The following is a 21,927-nucleotide window of genomic DNA, read 5'->3' as shown; positions in this document are numbered from 1 at the left end:
CTGAAAATAAAAGCCAGTTGAACACTTCTGAACTCACTCTATGAAGCTGGAATTAACAAAGCAGCTAATTCAAAATGAGATACAGACCAGTAACTTTCACTAACATAGTTGTAAAAATCCTCAGTAAAAGGTTGGCAAATCAAAATCAACAACGTATAAAAAGAATTATAAACCATGATCAAGTGGGATTTATTGCAGGTATGCGATGTTGCTTCGACATTTGAAAATCAATTCATGTAGTTCATCACATCAACAGGATAAAGAAGAAAAATCATACAATCTTAATTTGCGAAGAAGCATTGGCAAAAGTCCAACCTCTATTTATTAAAAAAAAAGACTATGAAAACTTCTCAGCAAACTAGCAATAGAGGGAGATTTAATCAACTTGATAAAGAACAACTATAAAATAGAAAAACCTATGGCTAGCATATTTAATGGTGAAAAACTAGATGCTTTCTGAAATCATACTGAAGCCTATTATAAAGAGGCTAGGTAAGTAGAAGATACCCGAAGAAGATCACCATCCCCATAATATTGTCATGAGCTTACTTACAAAACACCTGTTGGTTCTACCCCTTTGTGTATCATCACTTCTTAGAGCGGGATCAGTAGCCCCTCAAATAGATCATTACCTTCCTTAATCCCTCAAACTATTTCTTTGGACCCTTCAGACCATGATCCCTTCTTAAAGGACCTTTATACCTACCTCTAATATTACACATCCACTCTTCCCACATTTTTAGTCTTCAAAGTCCACACCTTCCAAGATGCCCACCTTAACAACTTCCCCATTTAAGTTATACTCATTCCCAAGAAAGAATCAGATTCTATGCCCTCCCTATATAAAAACATAATCAGCTTTATTCTGAATAAAAACAATTCAAATAGGATACTTGTTCCTCCTTCCCTATCTCTGCCTCATAATGCAACATTCTAAAGCCTGTATTAATTAATAAAGATGATGACGTACCAGCACACCAAGAACAATTCTGTTCTGTTGAAGCTTTTCTGCTTCTGCTCTGACACTAATTGTTGACAGATTAACAGTTTGTGATCCTATCTTCAACTAGCAGTAAAAAAGGACAACCAATCAAGTATTCAGGATATAAAAATCAAAACTGAATTCTGCCTCACGTTGTCAAAGTCATGTGCTACCTCAGAATTTACTCAGAGTTACTCAGAGTTAATAATGTATTGCTCATAGCCAAAATATTACCTGCAAATGGTACTTCTGTCTTTATATTCTGTTGCTTTCTCACCTCCCACACTGACTTTTGTATTGTTGATTTTTCAATGCAAATCGAGTTGCATAATGGATGATGCTGCAAATCTTAAGTTTTGGGCCATTTGTTTAGAAGCAAATTTCACAACCATGGCTGTCTAGACAGCTAAAACTGGCTGAGTGCAGGGAGTTTGTAATTTTCATAAAAGTGAATTGATGGAAACAAGCCTGAAAGCATGACATTGCTGGAACCCCTAGGATAGATAGTCAACTAGCTGAAGAGTCAGCTTTAGATGGTTCACATGCATGGGCTTCCTAAAAATAGCTTTCATATAGACTTCACATAATAATTTCACATAGTAAATGGCAAGGGAAATAAAGCAGAACTACAACAATGATGGCAATCTGTGTAGTAAAGAAAAGGCAATGTATAGTTGTAAAAGTTGTATACTTAACAGCTTTTGGGGTTGCCATTCACATTGTACTCCATATAAATCATGCCACCTAGAGTTGTACAGTGCACAACTTCTGCAGCCATAAACAACAAACCTGAAAACATTCCAATTATAGTGTATAACAGCAACTGTATGCCAACAAAGAGCACAAATTTTATGTCTGAAGTTATAAGCTTTATAAATTAGATTTCTTTAAAAGAAAATGTCAGTAAATTGGACTTTATCAAAATTAAAATGTTTGCTATGTCAAAACACCATTAAGAGAACAAAAAAACAAGAGGAGATGGGGAAAAAATGGCATAGATAATAGAGGCTCTGTTCGTCCCTCTGGCAACCAAATCAAAGTTGTAACAGAAACAAGAATCAAACAGCAAGGAAAAATCACCTGGAATCTAGATGAACAAGCCCTACAACTAGGGAGAAATCTAAGAAATCCTTCTGCAAAGGCAGAAAGTAGGATGAGGCAAGGATGCGAGGCTGCCCGGTCCCGAACAGCTGAGTGCGATGGGGGCTGTGGCAGGGACAGCGGCAGAGGCAGCCCCTGACACCTCTTAAAGAAGCCATGTTCGTGAGCGGACTTTCACTGTGATGAACTCACTTGCCCTAAGCACCAGCACCCAGCTGGCTGTGCAGAGGGCACCAGAGACTTAAAGCAGGCCACTGAGTTTTTGAAGTGAGGGCTGAGGTGAGCCTTGCTCTGTACAGACGTGCCAGAGGCATCCATTATTCCTCTGTTGAGCCATCCCTACTCCCAATGCCAGATTCAGCACAGCCATAGTGAAGATGTCATCAAACTGGGTAACAGAAGCCACTTTGCAAGAGGATTCCCTGAACCCACCTCTCCCAACTCCCAGCCCCACCCAAACCACATCTGAGTGTATCCTCGGCAAGTCAGGTACTCCTTCCTGAGCAGCACCTAGACTCACACTGATGACAGCTGGCCTCGGTTTCTGGTGTGGCCTTTTGAGGCAACTATAAGCACAGCATCTGCGGATTGCTTGCTGAATCTTAACAGGTGGGCAAAGGCTGGGGCTAAATTTGGCCTTCATCTGAACCCCTCTCAGGACTGTGCCACTGGACACCTACTACACAAAGCCATGCTAATGAGACTGGGAGCTTTGCTGAGTACATAGAAACAGACACAAAAAGGCAGCCAAAATGGAAAGACAAAGAAGCAGAACCCATATGAGAGAACAGAAAAGAGATCCAGATATAATGGAGTCAAGTAATCTAACAGATGTAGAGTTCAAAACACTGGTTATAAAAATACTCAATGAACTTTTGGGAAGTGTAGATAAATTCAATGAGAACTTTAACAAAGAGATAAAAAACATAAAAATGGAAATGGAAATTATAAAATGGAACCAGTCAGAAATGAAGGACATATTATCTGAGATGAGAAGTATATTAAATGGAATAAACAAAGTGAATAAAGAAGAGGAACAAATAACCTATATAGAGGATGGAAAAGCCAAAAACACTCAATCAGAATGGCAAGAAAAAAGAGGCCAAGACTATAATAATTTAAAGAGCCTATGTGACACTATTAAAGGTAAAAATATCCATGTTATAGATGTACCTGAAGGAAAACAAGATGTTGAAGAGCTATTTGATGAAATAATGATAGAAAACTTCCTTAACCTGGTGAAAGAAATAGACATATAACCCTAGGAAGCTCAGAGAGTCCCAAAAAAGATGACCCCAAAGAGGCCCACACCATGACACATCATAATTAAAATGCCAAAGGTTAAGGACAAAGAGAGAATCTTAAAAGCAGCAAGAAAAAATTAGTTAATTACCTACAAGAGAGCACCCATAAGACTGGCAGCTGATTTCTCCAAAGAAACTATGCAGGACAGAAGAGCTTGGCACAAAATATTCAATGTGATGAAAACTCAGGATTTATAACCAAGAATATTTTATTCAGTAAAGCTATCATTTGGAGTTGAAAGACAAGTAAAGAGCTTCCCAGACAAAAAAAAAAAATAAACTAAAAGAATGTGTCATCACTGACCCAGTATTATAGGAAATGTTGGAGGGACTTCTTTAAAAAGAAAAAAACATGTGTCAAAATCAAGAATAAAGAATGGTAATAACTACATTCCTATCAACAAGTGCCTCAAATGGAAAAGAATTAAGTGCTCCAACCAAAAGATAGAGTGGCTGAAAGGATAAGAAAACAATACTGCTACATATACTGCCTGCAAGAGAGTCACTTCAGTTTAAAAGACACACACAGACTAAAAGGATGGAAAAAGATATTGCCTTGATGGACCTAGAGGGTATTGCACTGAATGAAATGGGTCAGATAGAGAAAGACAAATATGGCATGATTTCACAGATGCGTGGAATCTAAAGAACAGAATCAACAACAACAATAAAAGAGGAAAAAAACAGATACAGAGAATACATAGATACAGAGAATATTTAGAGGAATACTAGATCAAAGGGAAATTGGGGGGGGGACAAAAAAGGCAAAGGGATTAAGAGGTACAAATGAATAGCTGCAGAATAGACATGGAGATGTCTAATGTAATAAATATGTAAGGGGGAGGAGGGGTACTAGATTTAGTGGGGTGATCACTTTGAGAGTTATGTGGATCTCTGATCACTATGCTGTACAACTGAAACTGGCATATTATTGTATGCCAACTATAATTGAAAAAATAATCATTGTATTTTACAATGTAAACACAAGCCACTAATTGTTTCAATTTAATATTTCAATAAAGGTGAAAAAAAATTTAAAGAGAACAAAAAGACAAGCTTCAATTTAGGAGAAAATATTTGCAAGTCTTATACCTAGCAAAGGTCTCATATCCAGAATGTCATATATTTAAATACATGAAAAGATGCTCAACATCAATAAGATTTAGGGAAATGCAAATTTAAAATACAACGAGACACTGATACACACCTATTTAGATGCTTTTTAAAAAAAGACAATACCAAATATTTGCAAGGATGCAGCGTGACTGCAACTTTTATGCATTGCTTATAGCAATGCAAAATAGTATGCCCACCTTGGAAAATAGTTTGGCAGTTTCTTGCATTCACTTATAATCTGAGCTATTAATCCCACTCCTAGATATTTACTTGAGAGAAATGAACTTATGTTCATACAAACCTATACGGAAATGTTTATAGCAATTCTGTTTATAACTGACAAAAACTAGGACTAACACAAATATCCTTCAGGAGATGAATAATTAAATAAATCAGTATATCCATACAAATGGAATGATTCTTAAAAAAAAAAAAGAGAATGATTATTGATATTTGACTAACATGGATATATCTTAAAGGCATTATGCTGAATGAAAAAATATCTCAAAAAGTTAAATACAATAAAGTTCCTTTTATATGATTGTAGAAAAGGCAAAGCTATAGTGATAGAGAGGGATGATTGTAGGGATTGGTGATGGGGATAGTTGACCATAATATGAGAGAATTCTGGGGGAATGGAGCTATTCTATATTCTGATTGGAGTGGTGTTTACATGATTCTATATGTTCGTTAAAACTCAGATTATACACCAAAAAAGTTATTTTTGTAGTATGTTAATTAAACAAAAAAAAAGCATTATTTAAAAATCCCAAATTTGTCTTCTTTTCTTTTCCTGTCCCTTTCACAGTTCCTGGACTACTGCAATTATTTCTAACTAGATTTCCTCCCAGTTACAATCTTTAAATCTGTTTTTAATGAATTAATTATGAAACATTTCTACTGTACAAAATGTCTTAAAATAAAAAAGTCAGATCTAAAGAGCTCTACCTCCTTTAGATTGCAATTTACATCACTCCCTATAGTATCCCCAACGCTGAGACCCAAAGTGAAAATTAAAATGAGCATCCAAAGGAATGTGTTTATATTATATTACACACTTAAACTACGATTTAGCAAAAATAAAGAAAGCTTAATTACAGTGCTTGAAAAGTTTTTTCTTATACCCAGCTCATTTTGCTCATTTGTTGTTCACTTACATGTCTCTTGCCCTAACTACTATTTCCACTGCCTCTAGCAGGTGCTAACCTAATCTTAGTTGAATTGACTTTCTAGCTATTTCAGATCAGTAGCTTCATTGGCCTGTTGTCTTTGTCATAGGAACCTGGAGCAAAACTCAATGAAAGAATTAACATGCTAAGTCTGGCATGATAATACTAATAACGGCTGGCAAAGAACAACACCCTCCCAGAGACAGCATCTATTAAACAATTAATTGGCCATTTAGGAAACATGAGCTGGAAAATAGAAGAGAATTTCCCAATAGAATGGTAAAAAAATTGCGCTAAAGTAGAAAACAAAAGAATCGTATCCCAACGTTATTAGAGGTGTTTCTGGATTGATGAGATGAAACTAAAGCAAGCGATCCCAAAACAAAAAGAAAAAAATTATAAAATATGCACTGGTATAATTTAGCAGGTAATCAGAGCTGCAGAAAACTGCATTTATGTGGAAATAATTAGTATGCCATAGCTGCTTAGAGGAACCATAATAACTGATGCTCAGGTGGTGCTGATCATTCTATCACCCAAAACTAATTAAGGGCCTTAAAAATGAAAAAGGGAACCCACACAGGGAGTCAAAGACAGCTGAACAGATGGGGTGGCTCAAGGGCTTAAGTGAAATGAAAGGCCTTCATCTCAAGGTGAACAATTAGCCTGAAAAACCAGGCATACACACATGGCCTCCAGGCCCCCTGGCATGAGTGCTGGGGAATACTGGGAGCAGTGAGATGAACTGACAATTATTGAGTACTTCCTCTGTGCCAGGCACATTACCTAATAGAAGCATCCCAATAGAATTGCAGAAGAAGGAATTGAGGCTTAAGGAGGCTTTGTTATCTGCTCAAGGTCATACAGCTAAGAAAGTCATAGAAATGGCTTTTAAACCCAGCCCATGACCTTAATCATGACATGCTATATCTCAGGTATGCAAAATTGAGCTTTGTGACCCTTTTGCTGTCTTTGATAACCAATATCACCAGTACAAGTCTTGGCCTATATTCAGAAATAGTCTTCTTGCAATCTTCTCTCTCAACCCCAAATCAGAATTTACTTGATTTCAAAACTCTCATTCTGAGCTGAAAAAACATGAAAAATAAACTTAAAAATAAATGGTTAATATATTACCCCTTGGCCTTAGCAATATATTTATAACTTTTGGAAATATAATGTTATAATAAAATATATAGCTCTACTTTTATATATGGAGGCCAAATTGTGGAGAAGTTTTGGGGCCAGCACATGTTTTTCTTTAGTCATTCATCCTCACCCCATAAAGAAATATAGTTTTTTTCCATGAGTAGCTTTGCTGGTAAGTTTCCTTTAGGTTGCAAGAAACCCTCTCAAGTTGTCTTAAGTAATGGGGGTTTATTGTAAGGGTGGGTGTGGAAGTAAAAACTATAGGATTCTTAACTACACATAGGAAAAGAGGAACCACAGCAGAGCCAGGCCTCCCAGGCTCTGCAATGTAGTTCAGAAATTGACAAATGGGTGAGTGAGGTGTTCGTCACTCTCTCATAATCTGCTGATCCATCCTTCAGAGCCAGCTCCTCTCAGTCTTCACTTGTATTATATTTATTTTCATTAGAACTCTTCACCTCATTGTGCTTGCTCACTCAAAACTTATGCTTATTCATGCTAATTTTAGATACATAGAAAATATAGGAGGTAAACAAGAAAACTGCCCATTCAAATATATCTTCAGTGTGTATATATATATATAAAATATATATTTATGTAAAAACATATTAAAATATTTATTCATTACATATATAAACTATATTATATTAAATCTGTTATATATTTAATAAATATAAAAATATATTTAATTATGTTATGGTAAATATACATTATTATATATTTAAATATATAATATATTTATTGATATGTATATATTTTATATATTATTATTTAAATAAATATATAATATATGTGTAATATATTAATATATGTGTAATTATTATACATTTATTTAAATAATAAGACCTATTCAGCAAATGGTGCTGGAACAACTAAATGCCCACACAGAAAAAAATCAGCCTCAACATTACCTCAGATTATAAACAAAAATTAACTAAAAATGTATCATAGAACTAAATAAAGCTAAAACTATAAAATTTCTACAAAGAAAGCATACAAAATCATTATGACTTTGGGGCAGACAAAGATTCCTTAGGGCACAAAAAACATACACCACATTCATTGGATGTGACAAATGAACTATACTACATTAATGAGAAAAAAGCTGGCTGTAAAGTGTAAGGAACTTTCTGTGCTATTTTTGCAAGATTTTTCTAAATCTCAAACTGTTCTAGACCAAAATCTTTATTTAAAAAAGCAATAATAACAAAATTAAAAATAGCTAAGTTGCTAAAATTAAAACTTTTGCTCTTTAAAATACACTATTATAAAAATAGGCAAGTTAACAGAAAAATACTTGCAAATCACATATCTGACAAAGGAATTCTATATAGTATATATTAAAAAAACTCTCAAAACTCAATAATAAAAAAAACTTCAATTTTAAAATATTTAAATAGACATTTTACTAGAGAAGGTATGTGGATGGCAAATAAGCACATGAAAATATGCTTCGCATAAATAACTAGAAAAATGAGATACCACTGCACCCCTACTAGAATGGCTAAAATTTTAAAACAGACTGTACCATGAGCTTTGAGGGTGCAGAGCAAATGGAAGTCTCATTGCTAGTAGGAAAGCAAAGTAGCACTGATACTTCAAAAAAGTTTGACAATTTCTTATTCTTTTTTCCAATTTTAATGTTTTTATTTTTTAATTATAGTTTACATATAATATTATATTAGTTTCAGGTGTATAACACAGTGATTAGACATCTATATAACTTACAAAGTGTTCACCCTAATCAGTCCACTACCCACTTTCATAGTTATTACAATATTACTGACTACATTCCTCATGCTGTACTCTACATCCCCGTGACTACCAATTTGTACCTCTTAATCACCTCACCCCTTCACAAATTTCTCAACCCACTCTGCCAATCTGACAACTATCAAAGTCTTCTCAGTATTTATGAGCTTGTTTCTGTTTGTTTATCCTGTTCTCTGGATTCCACATATCAGTGAAATCATATGACATTTGTCTTTCTCATCTGACTTACGCTACTTCAGGTCCATTCATGTTGTTATATATGCAGGATTTCATCCTTTTTTAAGGCTGAGTAATATTCCATCGCATATATGTACCACTCTTTATCCACTCATCTCTTGATGGACACTCAAGTTGCCTCCATATCTTGGCTATTATAAATAACGCTTTAGTGAGCATGTGGATGCACCTGTTCCTTCATAGTAGTGTTTTGAGTTTCTTTGGAAAAAATGTCCAGAAGTGGGATTACTGGGTTCTTTGTTTTTTCTTATAGATTTGTTTTAAAGTCAGTTTTGTCTTGTATAAGTATTGGTACCCTAGCTTTTTTGTTTGGTTGTTTCCATCTTCACAAAATATCTTTTTCATCCCTTTACTTTCAGTGTGTGGATGTCTTTTGATCTAAAGTGAGTCTCTTATAGGCAGCCTATATAAAGGTTTTGTTTTCTTATCCATTCAGTCATCCTATCTTTTGCTTGGAGCATTTAATCCATTTACATTTAAAGTGATTGTTGATAGATATGTAGTTATTGTCATTTTATTATTCACATATTTGATTTTTTCTTCTTAAAGAAATCTCTTTAACATTTCTTGTACTATTGGTTTAGTGGTGATAAATTCCTTTAGGTTTTCTTGTCTGGGAAACACTTTATCCGTTCTTCGATTCTAAATGATAGCTTTGCTGGGTAAAGTAATCTTGGTTGTAGGTCCTTGCTTTTCATCTCTTTAAATATTTCATGCCAGTCCCTTCTGGCTTGCAAAGTTTCTGTTGAGAAATCAGCTGATTTAACCTTTGGCATTTAAATTATGATTTGTCTTAGTATTGGTTTCTTTGAGTTCATCTTGTTTATAATTCTTTACTTCCTGGGCTTGTATGTCTATTGCCTTCACCAGGTTAGGAAAGTTTTCCATTATCATTTCTTCAAATAGGTTATCAATCCCTGTTCTCTCTTCTGGTACCCTTATGATATGAATGTTGGTACACTTGATGTTGTCCCAGAGACCCCTTAAACTATTCTCATTTTTTTTTTTTTGGATTCTTTTTTCTTGTTGCTGTTCTGATTGGGTATTTTCTGCTACCTTATCTTCAAAATTGCTGATTTGATTTTCTGCTTCATCTAATCTCCTGTTAATTCCCTCTTATGTATTCTTTATTTTAGTTATTATATTCTTCATTTCTGTTTCCATTTTATATTTTCTATCTCAATTTTTATGTTTCCTATTTCTTTGTTGAAGTTATCACTGAGATTTTGAGCATCCTTATAAGCACTTTTTGAACTCTGTACCTGGTAGATTGCTTGTCTCCATTTCATTTTGTTTGTTCTTTTTCTGGAGTTTTGTTCTATTCTTTCATCTGGGACATGTTTCTTTGTCTCTCCATTTTGGCTTCATCCCTGTGTTTGTTCTTATGTTAGGTAGGGCTGCTATGTCTCTTTTTCTTAATAGAATGCCCTTACATAGTAGGTGACCTATGAGGCCTAGTGGCACAGTCATCCTGGTCACTTGAGCCAGATGCTCCAGGTGTGTCGCTTGTATGGGTGTATGTATCTTTTTCTTGAGGGTTGCTTGCTGTTTGCATGTCGATGAGAGGGATTGACCCTCAGGTTGATTTGTTGTGAGAACTGACTGGTGAGTACAGTGGAGCAGCGGTCATGCAGGGGCTTATCCTACAGAGCAGGATTCACTTTAGCAGGATTCACTTTAGCAGGGTCCTAGTGCCTGCTCAGTCTGACCATTGGCTGTTTTGTCCTTGTATGTGGCCCAGCTTGATTCAAAGTCAACCATAGGTCATGCTGGCTTTGGGACATCCTGGAAATGACCCCACTACAAGACAAGTTCAGCTGCAGCCAGTGCCCTGGCATGAGCCACCAAGCAATCTACAGATGGCCATTGCCTGCAATGAGCATGGAAGTGCCTGGGAGAGGCTAAACCATGAATCAAGTCTGGTTGCCTCTAGTGTCGGGCTTGGGATTGCTTAGCAAGATATAAATGGGGCATGTTGGACCCCGATACTACTTGTTTGGAGTTCGTGAACCTTGGAGAGATTTTAGGAAAGTTCACAGCCTGAGATTAGACTAGTCATTTGTATGAAAAAGCTACTAGAAGAGGCTTGGGTGGGCCCACAAGTTGGGTGAGGGAGTCACCAGGGTGTGGTAAATGATGTTAGCTAGGTTAATAGAGACTCAGATATGGTACCCACCTAAATTTGCATGCTGGGTGAGGGGAGGGCTCAACAAAGGAACAATGGTTTCTGCCAGAACTACCTTCTGGTAGAAAGCTGCCCCTCCAACCGTCACCCTGAAGCTAGACAATTCAGTTCTTCCCTATATATCCCTGGTACCTTTTGAGCTGCTGCCCCAGTACTGAAGCTCAGAGGAAGTCTGTCAGTGGGCAAGTCTGTCGGGAGGCCCTTTAAGAGGAACTCAAAAACTCAAGTTTCCCTTCAGCTCGGCCACAATCCCCACTAGTTTTCACAGCCAGAAATTGTGGGGACTTCTCTTCCAGGCACTGGAACCCTAACCTGGGGACCCTAATGTAGCGCTAGAACCCCTCACTCCTCTGGAGAGACCTTTGCAGCCAAGATATCCTTCCCGAGTCTCAACTGCCATGCATGGGTGTGGGGCCATCCTGTTTTGCATCGCTGCCCCTCCTACCAGTCTTGAGGTACCTTCTTTTGTATAGCCTTATTTATAGGATATTTGTCAGCTTGACTTCAGGTGATTCTCACTGATGGTTGTTCTGTAGGTTTGTTGTAATTTTGATGTGGTTGTAAGAGGAGGCCAGCGCAGCATTTACCTACTCCACCATCTTGACTGGAATCATGAGTTTGACAATTTATTAAACATATACTTACCATATGGCCCCATAATCCTTCTCTTATGGTGTTTTCCAAGAAAAATAAAAAATATTATGTCCTGTACACAGATGGTTTATGATCATTAGAAACTAGAAAACCCAAATGTCTATGGACCAATGAATGAACACATTGTAATATGTTAATAAAATAATGTTGTTTTGTGATAAAAGGACTAAAGTGCTGATACATACAACATAAGCGAATCTCAGAAATGAAAGAAGCCAGATTCAAAAGGTGACAAACTGTATGATTCCATTTACCTGACATTCTGGAAAATGCAAAACTATAGTTTGCCAGAGAATGGAGTAAAGGATAAGTACTGACAAAAAATGGGGCAAAAGGAAAATTTTGGGGGTGGTAGAAACTATACCTTGATTGTGTTGGTGATCCCATGGCTGTACACATTTGTCAAAGCTAATCAAAGTATACACCTGAAAAGGAAAATCTTAGTATATGTGAATTATACCTGAAAATATTTTGAAGTATTTGAAAAAAATTAACTGGGAATATATATTATACATACTTTATACAGTGCTTCTCTTTTTCATTTAGCTTCGGAGCACTATATGTACTATGAAAATGACTTTAATGACTACACAAAATTTTATTGTGTGTATATTGTCACATAATTGTTGTCCCATTCCTGAACATTGTTTATTTCCAATTTTTTCTTGTATATTTTCTTATACAAACATCTCTGTGCAGCAATTTAGTTTTTCATCTTTGATTATGTCAATAGAAAAAAATTCTAGATGTGAAATTACACAGCAAAAGAGTATGAGCTGTAGTTTAAGGTTCTGGATATTTATTGCAAATTTACTCTCCAGAAAAGGTAGAAACAGCTTACATACTTATCATTACATGAGTGGGTCTATCATAGAAATCTTAAATATAATTTTTGTTTGTAACATGAAGAAATCATACCAAAAAGGACCAATCTCAAGTATTTGGAGGAGGTAGCACTCAAACTCTCAGATCTAGAACACAGAACTAAATATCAGAAAAAGTCTATGGGGTAATGAGAAAATGAACAGGAAAATGAACAGGAAAGAGAAAATGAACAGAAAGAGGACTTTCTGTTAAATTTCCAGGAGTACTTTATAATAAACGTTTTCTGGAATAATATTTTCTTCAAGAAAAGGGATTAGTTTTTCAATATGCAGTACATTATTTTAAATAATGAAGAGCAATTAGGAAAATACTACATCAGAATCCTATTCACACTTCTATTTTCAAGAGGAATCAATTCAACTAAGAGATTCCTCTCCTTTTAACCTTCGGTGCCAATGAATAAGTGTGTTGGAATTTTCATAATCATCTTTCAACATAACAAATTCTGTATTTCACAACAGAATCCTAGGCTCACAATATTCTTTCATGCTCTGGTCACTATATTCAAGACATAGTTTATGCTAATTGATGACTCTTTTTTACAATAGAAACATCAAATCATTATTCATTAATTTTCTAATGACTTCCCTATTCAGACATTATCTCTGCTATAACTAAGATTAACACACTGCTGCTCTGACATTTTAATTAAAAAGTGACCAAAGTAGAAGAACAAAACCTAGACAATGTTAAATTCAATTTTAAAATGCCTTCATTGGTAAATGAATACAATTTCTGAACTTTGGGTTTCGATCATCATTTTAGATCACTAACTTAAAAGATAGATGATGTCTGAATAGATCCATCTAAAGCCCTCTTTTTTAAATTATTCATGCAGGGATAAATTTTGATTGTGTAGAATTCATGTAGAACTTTAACCTGAATAATGAAACTTTGAAATAGAAAGAACCCTGATTTGCACAAATTCTCACAACAGGTTCATAGTTGTGCTGACTGTGAACTCAGCTTTCAAACCTTGCGCTCTGTGTACTCATCTCATCCTGTGTTGCTCTCTGCTCTATGTTTTCTGGGATAACTCATGTGACTATACATTTCAAGTTGCTCCTGCCAGAAAGCTCGATCTGTGAGATGAATTAAAAATCACACCGATGAAGTTTCCATTCCAAAAGTATCTTTAATATTCCACTACATCTTTCAGAATTCACAGGAAACCAAAGACAACTTCTAAAATTTAAAAAAATATATATATTTAGAAAAAATTGTTTAACAATGCATGCAAATTTCTAGATCTAATTTTATTTATTTATTATTATTGTTATTCTTTAGGGCTTACTTTTTAAAGGAAAATGATCCATGATTTGCATCATTTAAAAATGATTTGAATAGACAATTAAAATAAATATCACATCCTTCTGCTGTGATCCTCTTTCTCTCTCTTAGGCACACACACATACACACACACACCACTATTTCCCACAGACCACCAGGGACCTACTGAAGGTGCCCCAACCCCAGGCCATTGCACTCAGAACCAGGCTGCCCAGACGTCTTCACTAGGACCAGTGCAGAGCAAAATGCATGGAGGCAGAGTGTTCCTCAGAACTCCTCTCCTAGAGTTTCAGTGTCCTCTCCCCTTTCATGTCTCCTTGCCTCTTACCCAACCTGCTGTCTCAGTCCCTTTTCCCAGCTTCAGCTGCCTGAGAATCCTACTTTGTGTTTGATTCCTAAAGGAAAACACAATAAAAGTCTAAGAAGGGCTAAGCCTCCCTGGAGAAATGGATCGGCACATAAAACACTGGATAGAGAATCAGACTATGAGGATTCTTGTCCTAGCTGAATCACATACTAGCTGACGACTCCAGGCTGAAACAGTAAATTGAGGGGGCTGGGCTGGGTTGTTTCCAGAAATGGCTCTAAGTTACACCTTTCAAGGTCCAGGATGGTAGCACTTTAATCAGAATAAAAAGCCCTCAAACATTAGAGTTCATGAGTGATGGAGTCATGTGGTTGCTGCTTCGGCGAGGATACCATGGAAGCACTTCTTCCTTTCAGTGTTCCTGAGCCCTGGCCTGAGGACAGGCAGTGGGGCTCTCGGCCAAGGGTCAAGCTCCATACTCAGCAGCCCTGCAGCACATTCTGCACTTGTCCCAGGTTTGGGGACTCAGCCAAAGATTTTGTCTCTTGACCAAATGCTCCTACAAAAAGCCATCGAATATTTGGCAAACTCTTAGGACATACAATTGTGATGAACCCCTTCTGGTTTGTTTTGTTTTATTTAATCTATCTAGTTCAAGACTAAACCAGTTTTTTAAAAACATATGTATGATTTACCAAGATAATGGACACCTTCAAGAGTCCATTCACTAAAATCATCCATTATCCCCAATGCACTGGAGTCTACCCTGTGCATAATTAGAGAAAAGAAGCAGGCAGCCAGCTGCCAAAAGACAATGCAAAAGCAACACAAGGCTATGGAGTGACATGCCTGGTACAGTAGCTGCAAGAATCACCCACAAGCTTATAAGCAACAATGGGCCTGGATTTTACATCTAGAACAGATCTTGCACACAGGTATGGATAAATGAGCTAAGAAGAAAAAAGAAAGCAAAGTCTGGCAGCGGTAAATTGAGCAGCTCTATGGTGTTATGAGAAAAATAAGTGCTTTTATCAGTACCAGCCACGGGGTAATCATTATAGGGCAAGAGAATGAGTGAATTCTGTTGACGGTGTTTTCTTCCGTGATGCAAGGGGCAACTGATCTACCCTACAACTATGAAATGTAGAGTAAGTGGATACCATTAGCTGGGGACAAGCAGTTCTGGCACAAAGGAATGCAGAGGCAAATTTTTCACTTTCACTAGAATGTGAACTTACATTTAAAGACCCTCTAGGTCTCTTTCTTTTTCACCTCTTCATTTACACCTACATGCTCTGTCTTTATTTCAGTATATATCTGGTTCTGTGACATTATTCCATTTTATTTTATCAGCCCTATAGTAAAAGCTTGGAATTAAAACTTTACGAAGGCATTTAGAAGGTAAAAGAGAATTAGAATATACTCATAATCTAGCCCATGCAGTCATCTTGTAGCAGTCTACAGAGTTAATATCATTATAAATGGGAAATGTCTGCAGTGGGCTGTTCAGGATTCCAACACACAGAGGCTGGCAATTTGCGGGGGGAGCGGGGTGAAGGAGGACTGCTTTAAAACTTCATATGACTCCCCATGGTTAGATTTGTGAAATCTGCATACTTGCTTATAAGCAATTTGAGACAAATGTTATATTAAATAAACTTCTATTTCACCTGCTCGTGGCATTTAGAAGAAGAGGTACACACAATAGATTATAATGGCTTTAGACATAAACCAGATTATGCCAAGATCGCCAAACTACACAATCCAATCATAGGAGCAAAAGAATTCATGCTTTTGTTCATCCATTCATAAACTTATTCATTTCACAAACATTGAACACCTATGCTATATACCAAGAAAAATACAAACGTGAAAAAACCAGGGTTCGTAAATTGGTTTATTTTTCCACTTTGAGATTTCATGATCCAATAGTAGCTTCCTCCAGGGGTGAGGAATTTATTTCACTTCTTCAAAATGCTTAGTGGAGGAAGGGGGAGATAACAGATGTGAGTTTAAATCCTAGTTCTGCTACATGGAACTAACCTTTCTAAACTAAGTTTTAGTTTATGCATCTATTAAATGAGAATGATAATGGCTATTTCACAGGATTATTAGTTTAGCTTGAAAGAAAAACAAGCACAAAGTGCATTGTATAATACCTAGTGTATGGGAGGAATTAAATCAGAGTTGGTTTGTTTCCTATATCACCTTATATATTTCTGGCCATTTTGCTATCAGTTTCTACTGGGGACAAGTCTTGTGCACCTCTGTGCTCCTCCCAATACCTGCAGTTCCCTTTTGCACATATCACTTTTAATGAATGTGACCTCATTCTCCCAAATAAATTATACTCTAATTGACATTTTATGTACTGCAGTTGTTCTTTGTTTTCAGCACATGCCAGCATAAAAAATTCGAGTAAGCAAACTGAGACTTTATAAAGTTTTTTACATTATTACTAATGAAAGCTAACATTTATTGAAGCTAACCAAGTTGCAGGCACCATTCTAAGTGTTTTACTTGTGTTACCTTACTTAATTATAAGAGCTCTTACCTTACTTATAAGAGCTCTATGAGGTAGATCAGCTGAGGAAACTGAGGAACAGAGAGATTAAGTAGTTTGCCCAGAAGTCTGCTACTAGTAAGGAAAGAAGGAAACCTGGCTCCAGGGGCCACTCTTAACCATCACATGATACTGCCTCTTGCTAAGACACTCTAAGGTAGTGATTATTAGGTGGTACTGGATTGCAAGAAAGATCATAAGAGATATCAAAATTTTCAGCCCATTCATTTGATCAAAAAGTGCTAGGAATCATCAAAAATTTATTACATAGGTTTCTGTGTATGTGTGCGTGTGTGTGTGTATATATATATAATTTCCATTACAGATTGCTTCTATTATACATAAAATTGAAATGACACAGCTAGTTCTTCTATAAAATTTGGCAACATGTATACTGAGTGTGTCTGAACTTTGTAAACATAATACATTTATTCACTATTTACTGAGCCAGCTCTGTTGTAATGATAAAAAGATGAGAAAGATGAGCCTTGCCAGTGACAAATTCATAGTCCAGGAATAGAAAAAGAGAGCTCCATAAGGAGGCAATTACAACATAATCGGTGTGAATAAGTATTGTGAACAAAGAAGAGTGAGATGAGTATCCCATAAGACCCTTTATTTAATTTTTTTAAAAAATAGTCCTTTTAGAGTTTTAGAAGCATATTTCACACGGGTTCTCATGACTGTACTTCTCACTAATTCCACAACAATCGGAGAGCTGAGCCCTGCTGAGCTAAGTCCTTCCAACTTTCCTCTGCCCAACTGGCTTCAAGTAAACCTGAATATTCTGCACTTCTCCAAAGTCTCCCTCTCCTGCCACCCAACCTCCAGCCCTCTCAATGCCTGGAATTCTAGAAAAATCCATATATAAGGTGAAATCCAGACAGTTCCTTCCAGAGACAGGGTGTATACTATAGTATGGATTATTTCAATAAATCCCACCAAGGGCTAGAAAAAGAACTCCAAGAGATGGACTCAGTGTCTCCTCAAATGCTTGGTTTTACGGCAATTTAATTTCACAGGGCTTACGTTAACAATAGTCAACATTATTCCCAATCTCAGAGCTAGTTTTTTGTACAAAGGATGGAAAGAAAAAGAATTAATACATAAAAGATGTTTTTTCAAACTCAGCTTTAAAATGGCAAGACAATGAAGAGAAAAAAAATGTCTTTCCAGTTCATGTTAAAAGCAGAAGAAAAAAACTTCTTTGGCTTTGAAGGAATAACAGCATTAGAAAAGCATACTTTTAAATATGTTCTATAATCATATTAGCAGCATTTTTTTAGGAAAAAAGTTACAGATTATAGTATTTCTCATAATTCCTAGGAAAAAATATTGCATTACTTAACTTTTATCTGACTTTATGACTATCTTTCCCTTTATTGTTTTTAAAACACAGCTTACACTAATTAATCAAAAAGAAAGTTTATCTCTTTTTTTGAAGACAGAAAGGAAATCTAATTTATATACTTCTAGATTTCTTGTTCCTCCTTGCAGTCCCTAGTGTGTTTCTTTACACACACATTTGCTGACCAATAGAGGAGATATTTTCATTTGAGACCAAAAATAAAAGTCGTAGATTTACTTATCTCCCACAGAGAGAATGAACTCTTACCAGAAATAATAAAACATTTGGGTTTTGAACTTGTCAGTGCTCTTCCAAATATTCATATTCAATTTAAGAATAAGTTTGACAGTTTTGGTTAAGTGTCCTATGGAATAATGCAAAGCAGGTAAAAAAAAGCTCTGGAGGAAATGGCATTGAAAGTTAATGAAAAACTGGAGACCAAGATCCAGATCTTTAAAAAATTTTAAATTTATGCTGACAAAGACCTTATAGAGATTTGCTACCATGTTATAAACAATGCTGTGAAAATCTAAAGGGCTATTACTTTCTAAGGCAAGGTTTCTCAAAGAATAATTTGACCCTCCCTTAGCCCCACCACACATTAGAATCACAGAATGCTGAGTAAAGGTACAGATTCCAATGTCCCGCCTCTATATTTTTAGGGAATTCACTATTTACTGGTATTACTGGTATTTAGAATATACTCATAAATTTTCTTTTAGGCTCTTCAAAAGGTGGAGCCTCATTTCCCTTGCCTTGAGTGTGTGCTGGACTTCGTGAATCATTTCAAAAGAATAGAATAAGATAAAAATTACAGTATGAGTCAGAAACAGTATAAAAAGTAGTTATGACAGACCCGATAGTGTTATAATCTGGGGCCACTTAGGGAAGGGGCAATTAGTTATCACAACATAGAACTCCAAACATATCAAAACTGTCAATTTAATATGAGAACAGAATAAAGATATTTTCAGACATGCAAAGCCTCAGACATTTAACTCTATTCACTCTTTATTAGAAGTTACCTGAGGATGTACTCCAGCAAAAGAGGAAGAGGAAAAGTAAAAAACTCTCCATACTTTCTAGTCAATTTTTCTCTAAACTTTAAACTGTTATTTAAAAAAAAAAAGAAAGAAAGAAAGAAAAAAGAAAGAAAAAACTCTAGTAACAAAAGAAAAGGAGGGAGGTAAAGAGGGAAGGAGGTAAAAATCATGGAGAAAACTAAATACATATTGCTAAGTGAAAGAAGTCAATCTGAAAAAGATATATACTTTATGATTCCAACTACATGACATTCTGAAAAAGGCAAAACTATAGAGAAAGTAAAAAGGGGTTCGGGGGAGGAGAGGAAGTAATGAGTAGGTGGAGCACAGGGCATTTTTAGAGTAGTAAAATTGTATGATACTGTAATGGTAGTACATCATTTGCATTTGTCAAAACTTATGAAACTGTATAACACAAAGCGTGAACCTGAACCCTAAGTTTAGTTAGTAATATGTCTATAATGTCCCACCTATCAATTATAATAAATGCACCCATATTAATGCAAGATATTAAGAACTGTAGAAAATGAGAGAGGAGGACTCTTTATTTTCTGAGCAATTTGTCTCTAAACTTAAAACTGCCCTGGAAAAAAATAGCCTATTTAAAAACAACAACAACAACAACAACAACAACAACAATGACGACGACTTGATTTTTAAAAAGTGTTGCCTCTAGGAAAGGGGTATTTGTGAGTGAGGTAGAGCTTTTTTTTTTTTTTTTTTTTTTTTTTTATTCTAAGCCCTTAAGTGCTATCTAAGGTGTTTTGTTTGTTTGTTTGTTTGTTTAACTATGTGTACGCATAGCTTGGTTTAAAATGTTTTTAATTTTTTAAAAAAGCCTATTTACCTACCAGGATGGCTCTGAAAAAGACCAAAGATACCAAGTGTTGGCAAGGATATGAAGTATCCAGAACTCTCATACATTACTAAAAAAAGTTCATGTAAATTGGCATAACCCCTTGGGAAAACTGGCAGTATCCACCAAAACTGATCATTTACTTAACATGTGACCCAGCAAATTCACTCCTAGGTAAATACTACCCCTAACACAAACAACAAAAAAAGGTCACCAAAGGACATGTTCTCTAATGTTCACTAAAGCTTTAATCATAATTACCCTAAGCTGAGGTTTACCTGTCCATTAAGAGTTACAGAAACACTATAGAATATTCACACAATGGAATTCCATACACCAATGGGAACAAATAAATTATAACTACATGCAATAATATGAATGAATCTCACAAACATCATTCTGAGTGAAATAATCTATGCATATAACATGTATTTCCATTTATAAAGCCCCCAAACAGGCAAAATTTATCTATGCTGTAAGAAATCAGAACAATTATCATGGAGGGAAAATGCATTGTAACTGGAAGAGACAGAAGGAGTACTCTGGGGACTGGAAATGTTCCACAAGAATATTGAATTTATGAAATTTTATAAAGCTGTGCTTACAATACTTTTTATATATGTATTTCTAATTTGTAAACTATGCTTCAATAATTGTTTTAACCTAGAATTTAGAACCTAAGTAACACCCTTTTTTCTATGCCCTCCTCTACTAAACATTTAACGAACTTGTGCTGGAAAAATATCCTAAAAGTGAGATAGATATATATACATTTTTTACAAGTAATTTCAGTACTTGGAAGAATCCCTATGTAACATCACTATGAATACTTTCAGAAGCAAAAGAAGTCCAATTTTGAGTTCAGTAGAATATTTATTCAGACTTGCTGGGCTAGCCATACTGTTTGATGTTGTGGTTGTTACCTTTCAGTTGGACTCTGAATATGTTTATGATGTTATAGATTATGGTTTAGGGTGATATTTGCCAAGACAAGTGAGTGATGACAGTAAGTCACTGCTCTTGTGAAGTCTGAAATCAAGCTCAGTTTCGAGTTTCTTACTACTGGATAACTTCCATCTAAAAAAATTCTTTTGTGTCAGCTTCAAATATTACAACTTTGGCTTGTTCACCAAGTTAGAAATTGTTCTGTTATTCTTTGTGCTAAAAGCTAAATTACAGGCTTTAGACCCAAAATCTGAAAATGAGTGTATCAATGCCTCAAATATGAGGATCATTTTACCTTTAATAATAATTTTCTACTGTTTCAAACATAACGATTGTACTCATTTATTTCCTTTAACACAGGAAGTACATACAAACCTCATGCAAATTAATTCTAAAATAGTTTTGTGCATGTAGACTAACATGGTTCTTAAGCAACTCTTACTGAACTTACTACAAGTGAAAATTTAGTGTGGAAATTTGCCAAGTTCTTGGGTCAATAACTTTTATTACTTTGGTAAGTTCTCAGATAGTTTAAAACACTTAACAGTACATTTTAAATATCTTTTGAAGATAACATGATGGGAGAAAATGACTGCAAATCTAGAAAACCTCTATCAGTGAAAACTGTCTAATAAATCTTAATTTAACATCCTGCTGTATAGTTTGTCAGTAGGCTAAAAAAATGTAGAGATTTATTTAATTTACTCACAAGTTGAAACCTTCCATTAAATTTTTAGCTTTCCCAAACCACACTCTATTCTCAGGATACTAAATTTCCAAAGACCACTCTCAGCATATATTCTTATTCTCAGCACACATGCCTCCGGTTGGTAGCATTTATTTCCTATGCGTTCACCATTAATATGCCTTTTAATTCTTTCAATAATCCAACCGCTTCTTTTACCAACCACATTTGATACTTGAGGAAGCGAAGGAACAGAGTTTATGTAACTTTACCTAGAATTCTAATGCTTGCAAATGGAGCCTAAATTCCATCCCAGGCACTGTGATTCACAGTTG

Source organism: Rousettus aegyptiacus, unplaced genomic scaffold (genome assembly GCF_014176215.1).
Source record: "Rousettus aegyptiacus isolate mRouAeg1 unplaced genomic scaffold, mRouAeg1.p scaffold_m13_p_13, whole genome shotgun sequence".
Taxonomy (NCBI): Eukaryota; Metazoa; Chordata; class Mammalia; order Chiroptera; family Pteropodidae; genus Rousettus; species Rousettus aegyptiacus.
Note: the sequence above shows the minus strand (reverse complement) of the source record.